Source organism: Elephas maximus, chromosome 6 (assembly GCF_024166365.1).
Source record: "Elephas maximus indicus isolate mEleMax1 chromosome 6, mEleMax1 primary haplotype, whole genome shotgun sequence".
NCBI lineage: Eukaryota > Metazoa > Chordata > Mammalia > Proboscidea > Elephantidae > Elephas > Elephas maximus.
Window position 1 is genome coordinate 48919051 of NC_064824.1, and position 10660 is coordinate 48929710.

Here is a 10660-nt window from a genome sequence, read left to right on the forward strand (position 1 = left end):
ACTGAACATACGGAAAACTGTAATTGTTCTTTTTTTATTTAGATGTTAGAAAGTAATCTTGCATTTTAAACACATGTACTTCTCACCCATTCATGATTCATACAGCAGTAAATAAAACTTAACATCATTTTATCATCTTAACTAATTATACCTGCTCATCTTGTCTGTTCTCACAGGACTTATGACCGAGGGGTATTTGTGTCAGATGACATCACTCCCTTGGGAGCCGCAAAACCAAAGAACTGTGACTTACTATTCATTGTGTATTTTTAAAAATATTAAATTGAAAAATAATACATGCCCGTTTTTTAAAACACACAGTACAAAATAAACATACATTGCCTTAAAGTAATCGATGCTAAATTTCAGGTATTTTCAACAGACATGGAAATAAATTTATATTTAGCAATATGTAGTGGGCATCTTTTATGACAGTTCACACAGACATACCCTAGTCTATTTAATTTTCACAAACAATAGAATGGAAATAGTATAATTTTTTTAGCCATTATTTTATTGGTGGGCATTTAGGTTGTTTCAAGTTTTTTTTTTTTTTTTTTTTTTGCTACCACAAAACAACACAAAACAAAATGCACAAATAAGTGTATACTATCTACATGAACCTTACCTGTAGGGTAAATTTCTGGAAGTAGAATTACTGAATCAGAGGATTTATCCACATCTGAAAAAAATGATACTGTCAAATTGCCCTCCAAAATGGTCACACTAATTCACTGTCACCAACACAGAATGAGAGTTTCTGGATGCATCGGCCCCGATAACCTTAGGGATTATCAACCTTGTAAAATCTGTACAGTCTGATGGGTAAAATATTCACTTGTCATATATTTCTTTAGAAAACACTATCGCAGCGAAAAGAAGGACTCCAGATAATGGGAAACCCACAACCCACAAAGAGTGAAATATAGATCCAAAGAACGGGGCCCAAAGAGTTAGGAAGCTACCGGTGAGCCCACAGGAAAACACCCTGATTTTGGCCTCTTGGGATCAACCCCTCCTTTGGCCCAGCTCAATCTGCCTGCAGAAGGTTGCCCTGAGACTTTGCAAAGCACATCAGAAGTGAGAGAGTCACAGGAGGGCTGGTATGTTCCTACTGCCGTTACACAGGGGCCAGCGTATGGGCGAACAGGCTTTACAGCTATCCTCTGCCTACCCTAAAGGGAAAACGTCGCCAGCCCCTTAGTAACCTCTGCAGATGCTCATCTGGAATTGTGCCCTCTAGGGATGAGGGAGCACCCCTGTTGGTTTTACTGGCCTATCTATGGCCTGTTCTGTGCAACAAACATAAATTGACACCCTGGATCCTGGTAAATTCTTGTCACATGCCTTGCACAGAGTAAGTGCTCAATAAATGTTAGTTATTATTATTATTATTGTGATTTTTTTTTTTTACTGGATTAGGGTGTTTACCTTTTACTTGGAATTAGATTAAAATGCTGAAATATTGCAAAGCTTCTAAAATCAGACAGTGGTTAGCCTAAGAATTTACGAATAAATAGGAGTTTGACGACATGTCTATATGAATAAGTATAAAACTAAACAGTATGGTTAGGCACCAATAGCAGTTTCAGACAATGCTTTCCTAAATTTCAAAGTAGAGAAGGATCATGTCTGGGGACTAGAAGAGACTTGGTGGGGAGATGGCATTGGAACACAGTTTTTGCTGCTGTAGTTTACTTTATTTCAGTAGTTATTTTAATCAAATTACATATGCACATAGTTTAAGAATTATGTAGTTTTAGAAGTCTTGTTATTAAAATTAAAAGAAACCACAGTTCCTCACAATTTTTCCACTTTTTCTCCCTAAAGATAATCACTTTAACTCTTTTAGCTGAATCTTTTGTTATTTACCTCTCTATATATAACAAAAGGAGCTCTGGGGGCGCAGTGGATAAGAGCTGTGGCTGCTCACTAAAAGGTCAGCAGTTCAAATGCACCAGCTGCTCCACGGAAACCCTATGGGGCAGTTCTACTCTGTCTTTGTAGGGTCACTAGGAGTTGGAATCGACTTGAAGAAAACAGGTTTTTTTTTTTTGTGGTTTATGTTGCAAAATATCCATATTGTTCTTTCCTGGTTTTTCAATTATATATATTATCTATTAAGTTCCTACATTGAAAGAGGAGACTTTAGCTATTTAATATAAATTCCCACCCTCACCAGACAGAACCCTCACCTTTTTCCCTTCTATCATTCTATAAAGTTCTATGTATGTAATTCAGAATTTAATGCTTGCATTATTGTCATAACAAAATTGCTATTTACAGTTGAGCCCCATAGTACATTGCGATTATGTTTTTCTTTTCCTGCAAAAGTGTTTGTTTTTCTGGAAGTTCTTTTTTGGTTTTTTCTCCCTTGGCTTAATTTTTCTAGGCCAGCATTGTCCAGAAGACCTTTCTGCTATGATGGAAATGTTCTATATCTGCGCTAACCAACATGGTAGCCACTAATCACATATGGCTATTGAACATTCAAAATATGGCTAGGGTGGCTGCAGGATTGATTTTTGAATTTTTTATTTAATTTAAATTTAAACAGCCATATGAGGCTGATGTCTACATTGTTGGCCAGGACAGTTCTAGACAATTACCACTAACTACCTCAAACTTTCTGTCTAAATCTTCTCTCAGTAGTTTCAAAGAGATCAGGGAGCATTCTATCATTCCATTGATTTTGTTTTCTTAAATCTCTCAGGGAGACTTTTGATCCAATCTGGACTGGTTCCCTCTGTAACTGTGTTCAGGTCTCATTTCACTGCTATCCTGTGAGATCACCTCATCTCTCCCCTGAATAAGAACTTATGTCTCTTTTCTCTTCCTTGATTAGCTTTCTTGTTTTGATGGAAGACATCCTTCCGTAGTTTCCTGAGGAAGGGTATGTAGAAGGTAAAATTTTAACATCTGGTATATCTGAAAATATCTTTATTCTATCCTCACACTTTATTGATATTTGGCTGCGTATAAAATTTTAGGCAAAGAACCATGCTCTCCTTGATCATTTTGAAGTCACCGATACATTGTAGTATGCCAATAATGCTGGTGTGAAGTCCGAAGCCATTCTGATTCTTCATATATGATCTGCTTTTTTAACCTTCCTGAAAGTTTGTAGGCTATCTTCTTCTTTCCCCGCAAAATTCTGAAATTTCACAGCCCTTGGTGTGGCTCTATTTTGACCCATTATTCAAGGCACTCAGTGGTCCTTTTCAGTCTGGAAACTTATATATAGCCATTCTGGGAAATTTTCTTGATTTGTTTTTATGAATTCTCCTCCTCTGGGTTTTTTTGGGTTTTGTTCTCCTTCTGGAATCCCTGTTATTCAGGTGTTGAATTTCCAGGCCTAGTCCTCTAATTTTCCTCATTTCTTCTATTTTTTAATCTCTTTGTCTTTTCCCTTTTCTTCCTAGGAGAGTATCTGAGCTTTATCTTCCAGCCCTTCTATTGGGTGTTTTTTTCTACTAACATATTTTTAATTTCTACAGATTCTTTTGGGTTACCTGAATGTTCCTTTAGAAGTGTCATTTTCACAGATATAATACTCCTCTTAGCTCTTTAACTCTCTAAAAATATTAATGACAGAATATTTTAAAAAATTTTCTTCTCATTGCATATTCTCTGTTTTGTATTTTTTTTTTTTTTTTTCTGTTTGTTCTTTCTGGCCCTTGTATTTCATTTTAAAACATCTTTCAGTCAGCTAGTGATCCTTCATACTTAAAGAAGAATTCTGTTTGATAAGGAGCTGATTGGACAGGATGCTCTGAGTCTGCGAGTAGGACTTCTTGGAGTTGGGGTCCATTGCAGGATGATTAGGCAGGACTGTTTCCTTAGGGAATCACTGGTGTTAGAATGTTTAGATTTTTCCTCTTGGGCCACTCAGATCCCCCCAGAGAAAGATCTCCTGCCTAGTGCAAAGAGAACTGACTGCCAATAGCCAGTTAAGAAAAACAGCTGTGGTGAGGAGCTGGGTGAGGTGTCTCAGTATCCAGTATACACATATGCCCTGTATCCACCTGTTTTTTGTGTGGCAAAATCTCCCAATTCAGAGACCCTCACTTTCTCTTTATCCAGATAATGAATCTATTATCTTTTTCTGAGGAGGGGACATTCACTGGCTCTGCAAAGTGTAAAGGAGGTCTAGGATTCTGACAGCTTTTTAACCAGTCTTCCTGTTTTGGGCCCCATTCCTTCTCCCTAATTCCAGTGCTGCCAATACTTAGCCTTTGGGGATTCTTCAGCATAACTCAGATTGCTTCTCAATATTAAACTAGGAATCAGCTCTCTTGGTCCTGCCAAATCAGTTATACTCATCGTTCTGTGTTACATCTTCCAATGTGTTTTAGCTGTCATCTCTCCTCCTCTTCTTTTTGTCTTTGAGTTTATGCATTTTAACAAGTCCAGTTATTGACATTTTAGAGGGGTTTTAAGGAAAGAGATAAAGTAAACGTATGTGTTGAACCCAACAGCTTTACTTAGAAGAATGGGGTTTTCTTAAACTCCATATTGAAAAGTTACACATACAGAAAATGAAGAAATTGTAAGTATACATCTCATTGAATTTTCACAAAATAACACATCCATGTAACTAGCATCCAAATCAAAAAACATAACATTGCTAACACCCTAGAAATTCTATTTGTGCTCCTTTCTAGTCACTACCTCCACCAAGGGTAGCCATGACCTGACTTTTACTACCATAAGCTAGTATTGCTTGTTATTGAAGTTTATATAAATTTAACCATATTTTATGTACCTTCTTCTACTCTTCTTTGACTCGAGAATAAGTTTATGAGATTCATGCTCATTGTTGCATACAGCTTTAGACCATTCATTCTCATAGATGTATGGTGTTCTTTCTTTTTTTCCTTTTAACTTTTCACCTAAGTACAACATACACACAGACCCAGTTCTCAGTTGCTTGAGCCAGACTCTGAACCAAAGACCAAAGAGTGTGGCAGGACCTGTGACTTGCTTCTGCTCAGAAGAATATGGGAAAGATGATGGAATGTCAGTCCTGTGATTACATTACATTATATGAAACTCCATCTTGTTAGCTGACTTACTCTGGAGACTCTCGGTGCTGACTTGATGAAGTAAGTGGCCATGTTGGGGAAGCCCACATGGCAAGGAACTGAGGACAGCCTCAAGGAACAACCTCTGGGAGTTGAAGGCAGCCTTAAGCTGAAGCCATAAGAAGCCAGGTCCCTCAGTCCTACAACTACAAGGAAATGACTCTGGCAACATCCTGAGTAAGCTGGGAAGCAGATTCTTCCCCAGTGGAGCATCCAGATGATTACACAGCTTGACCAATGCCTTGATTTCAACCGTGTCAGACCTCGAGCAGAGGACTCAGCTAAATCATGACCAAACTCCTGACACAAAAACTGTGAGATAATAAATATATATTGTTTGTGGTAATTTGCTATCAGTGATAGACATACAATCATTTGTTCAACCCTCAATGGGAAAAAATTGAGAGTGTTAACAAGAATTTGGGGTTTCTTAATTTTCAAATTTTAAATATAACTTTCTATTTAAATATACAAGTAATACATGGTCATTGTAAAAATTTTAAAGCAATAAAGATTACGTAGAGTATACATGAAAATTCCCATTCATTTATTTAATTTTTATTGAGTATATATGATGTGCCAGGCACTGTTCTAGATGCTTTCTTCATGCAGGAGGTATCACTAGTTGTATACTTCCCTTCTTGTTTATTAACGGAACCACAGTTTAATTTGGGACAGAAATATGACCAGTTTAAAAAAAAAAAAAAAAAAACTCCTCAGATTCTCTTAGAGTTAGGCCTAAACTATGACATAGTTTTGGCCAATGAAATATAAATGTAATTCTAGGAGATAGGGATATTCTGGGAAAGTTATTATCTTACTGATGAATAGGATCAGCTTGCGCGTTCCTTTTTCTCTTTGCCATTTTCCCTTCTTTCTGCCTGGAACACAAATGAAATGCCAGGAGACAGTGCAACCATCTTCAGACTATGAGAATATAACTCATAAACTAAGAATGGTAAAGCTAGATGAGGCCTTATTTTATAATTTCAATATGTAATTATACAAATACCAAAAAGCCAAACCAAACTCATTGCCATCAATTCTATTCTGACTCATAGCAACCATATAGGACAGAGTAGAACTGCCCCATGGGATTTCCAAGGCTGTACATCGCTACAGATGCAGACTGCCACATCTTTCTCCTGCAGAGCAGCTGATGGGTTCGAACCTCTGGTTTTTTGGTTTCAAATCTCCGATTTTTTGGTTAGTAGCCAAGCACTTTAACCAGGGTTCCTTAATTATGCATAGAATGAGAATTTTTAATTTTGCTGCATATTATATTTTAATTTTTATATTATGCATTTTATTGGTTATTAATAAAGTTGATAATTTTTCATCAGTTTACTCACCATTTGTATATCTTATTGTGTCTGTGTATTGTCTGCCTGTATTTTCCCCCTCCTCCCATAGTTTTATAGATTTTCTTAATAAGTTATGATTGTTAATCATTTGTCTCTTGTGTGTGTTGTGAATATTTTCTCCAAGTTGTTGGTGGTGTCTGTGGCCATAGAGATGTATATGCAGTCAGATCTTTCAGTTTCATCCTTCTGGTTGCAACACCATTTATCAAATGAATTGAATTCGAAATGCCACTTTTATTATATATTGAATTAACAGGTGTATCTGTTTCTAGAGTCCCTTATTTTTGTTTTATTTTATTTTTTTAATGCTTTTTTCTTTTGTTTCACTTGTTTTTTTGTGTGAAACATACAGTAAAGAAAAGTACATAAAACTTACGTGTACCAGTTAGCTAGTGGTGGTAAAGTAAACGTCCATATAACCACCACCCAGGTAGGAAAAAAAAAAAAAAGGTAACCTTTATCCTGACTTTGACAGTAATCACTCTTTGCTTTTCTTTTTAATTTTATCTTCTGTATATGCATTTCTAACCAATATCATTTAGTTTGTGTCGATTTTATATAATAGAATCATACTAAAACAATTTTTATGACTTCACCTTTTCACATAATAATTTGTTGATTTTTATTTTTTTATAATATTCCATTAAATAACTATTCTTCAATTTATTCATTCTGCTGTTAATGGGAAAGTGAGTATTTCTAGCTTTTGCCAGTGAAGAATAAATATGAAATGAACACTTATGCGCAGGTATTCTGGTGCTTGTAGACAAATCAACAGGGCATGTAACTAGGGATGAAAATTCTAGGTTTATCTTCAACTTTATTTTCCAAAGCGTTCATACCTATTTATGCTTTCATCTGTCATGTATGTTCTGCATCCTTACCAAGACTTTCTAAAATTTGCCTGAAAGGTGTGTAATGGTATAAACTTGACACTTTAGTTTGCATTTCCATGACTACTAGTGAAGTTGAACTCCCTGGTATATATTTATTAGGCATTTGAATTTTTTTTTTTTTTTTTTGACGTGCCTGTTAAAGCCTCTTGCCCATTTTTTTCTGTTGAGTTGTTGACCTAGTGCTCAGTGATTTACCGGACTTCTGTATTCTGGATACTAATCTGGTTATATGTGTTGCAAATATCTTGTCCCCCTCTGTGGCTTGTCTTTTCTTTATTTTTATACTATCTTTTTTGATTAATATAAGTTATTAATTTTCACATAGTCAACTTTGTGAATCTCTTCATTTGTGAATAGTACTTTTGATAAAAAAAACCTCTTTATACCCCAAGGTTATAGAGATATGTTTTTATATACTTTGCTTAAAGTTTTAGAGTTTACCTTTCACATTAAAGTCTTTATCCTACCTGGACATTATTTTTTGTGTAAGGTATTGTTTTTTTTTTTTTTTAATTGTTATGGATTTAATTGTTCCCCCCCCCAAAAAAATTTGTGTCAACTTGGCTAGGCCACAATTCCCAGTATTGTGTGATTGTCCACCATTTTGTCATCTGTCATGATTTTCCTATGTGTTGTAAATCCCACCTCTACGATGTTAATGAGGCAGGATTAACAACAGTTATGTTAATGAGGCAGGACTCAATCTACAAGATTAAACCCCTTGCTATTGAGTCAATTCTGACTCATAGCTACGCTATAGTTTTGTCTTAAGCCAATCTCTTTTGAGATATAAAAGAGAGGCAAGCAGAGAGACATGGGGTCCTCATACCACCAAGAAACAAGAGCCAAGGAGAATAGCACATCCTTTGCACCCTGGGTCCCTGTGCTGAGATGTTCCTAGTCCAGAGGAAGATTGACAACAAGGACCTTCCCCCAGAGCCAAAAGAGAGGGAAAGCCTTTCCCTGGAGCTGGCGCCCGTAATTGGGACTTCTAGCCTGCTAGACTGTGAGAGAATAAATTTCTCTTTGTTAATACTACTTGTGGTATTTCTGTTGTAGAAGTACTAGATAACTGAGACAGGTATGAAAGAGGGATCTAATTTTATTTTTTGCATATGGATAGCCAATTACCCCAGTACTTTTTCCTGAAAATTCCATTGTTTCCTCACGGATGAGATTTCTCCTCCGCTATCAGTCTTTTCTGCATACATATGAGTTGTTTCTGGGTCTCTATTCTATCCACTAGTCTATTTGTCTATCCTTGCACCAAGACCACACTGTTCTAATTATATGTATGATAGTTCTTGATGCCTGAAAGAATAATTCCTTCCACCATGGTCTTTATCTTTAAGAGAGCCTTGACTATTCCATGTAAATTTTAGAAGGCACCTTATCAATGTCTCTAAAAAGTATAATCTCTTCCCTTTAATTAATTTGTGGCTGTTCCTAAGCTAGTATCACAGTCTTTTAATTACCGTAACTTTTTAGTATGCCTTAATATCTGTAGGGCAAGCCGCTCTCATTCTTCTAAAGTTCATTTGGCTATTCTTGTACTTTTGTCTTTTCGGGAGTACTTAGAACTAGTTCATCAAGTTCAGTCAAAATTAAACTTTGATTTTTTTTTTATTATTGTATTGAAGTTAGTTTTATTTTGCAAGAATAGATATTTTTACTACGTAAATCTTCCCATTCATATCACTTTTTTTTTTTACATCTGTCATTAAGCACTACAAGTATATTCCTAGGTATTTTATAGCATTTATTTTCATTGTGAATGAGATTTTGTATAGATATTATTTATCATGTTTCTTGTTTTTTATTGCCATTACTGATTTCTCATTTATTATTATTAATTCTTCTGGGGATTTTGAGAAAGATGGAGATAAATGTGTGTACTCAGTCAGTCATCTTGAATCCAAAGCATGGAGGTAACATCTTAAGTGAATTTTGGATAAGATTTTGAGACCTGGAAATGACAGGGGGAAGAGAATTCCAGGATCGGTGGATAACATGAACAATAACAGAGGTGGGAAAGTGTGTGCCATGTCTGGAGAATAAAGATTAATCTGGTTAAGATCAAGTATATTGTGTACGAGGAGTAGTAATGGAAGACTGTACAGCAGAAACTATGTTATGAAGGACCCTGAGTGTCCAGCAAAGCAGTCGGAAATGGGGCGTTCTAATAATGTCATATTACTATTTTCTTCTTTATTGTACAGAGATTTTAAATGTCAGTCAGACATTGGCAAAAGAGAAATGCATCAAAAACACACATTATACAGTATACAGTTAAACACATTCAATTGTGAAACATGCAGATTCAATGACATAGCAGGAATGTAGGTACGAACACAAGTGTCTATTAACATTGCAAAGAGCATTCTCAAATTATCAAACCTCCTAAGTATTATCTAATACAGAAAATCCATGTTGAACACAGTAAGTTTCACCAGAGTTGCCCACGTATCCTTATAAATACTCCTACCTTCTCCTACTGATGTTCCCTAAAATCAGACTTCATGAAAGCCATATAAACATGAAAGCAGAAGGAAAAGTTAAAAAAAGTTAAATTTCCCTCTGACCCATTCATAATTTCCTTTCTTCCCAGCCCCTGACTTCTTATAGGATTTGGGCATACGTTTACCTTCTAATCAAACTATTTTGTTAAGTTTTATTGTTTGGGGGGTCTTGATTTGAAGCAACGCGTCTCATCATCTCCGCATTGAAATGAGAATAATCAAGGATTTTCTGTGTTTTGCTTCTACTCTCCCCTCTCCATAAGCCCATTGCCATTGAGTCAATTCCAACTTATAGTGAACAGAACAGCCCCATAGGGTTTCCAAAGCTATAATCTTTACAGAAGCAGACTGCCACATCATTCTCCTGTGGAACAGCTGGTGGATTTGAACCACTGACCTGAAAGTTAGCAGCAGAGCACTTAACCACTATGCTACCAGGGCTCTTCTGCTTTCCACAGCTAAACTCAAAAGTGTTCTTTCACCCGTTATCTATAGTTGTTCAATTGTTACAGAACAAATTATCAGAATTTACCACAACTTACTGCCCACTTCAAACCAGAGTTGGAAAATGAGTTATTGCTGTTGTTGATTGCAGTAGAGTTGGCTTCAACTCATGGCGACCCCACGTACAACAGAATGAAACATTGCCTGGTCCTGTGCCATCTTCATAATTGTTGGTATGCTTGAGTCCATTGTTGTAGATTGAGTATTTTGAATACCTTCCAGTCTAGGAGGCTAATCTTCCAGCACTATATTGGACAATAGTCTTCTGTGAGCCATAGGGTTTTCATTGACTA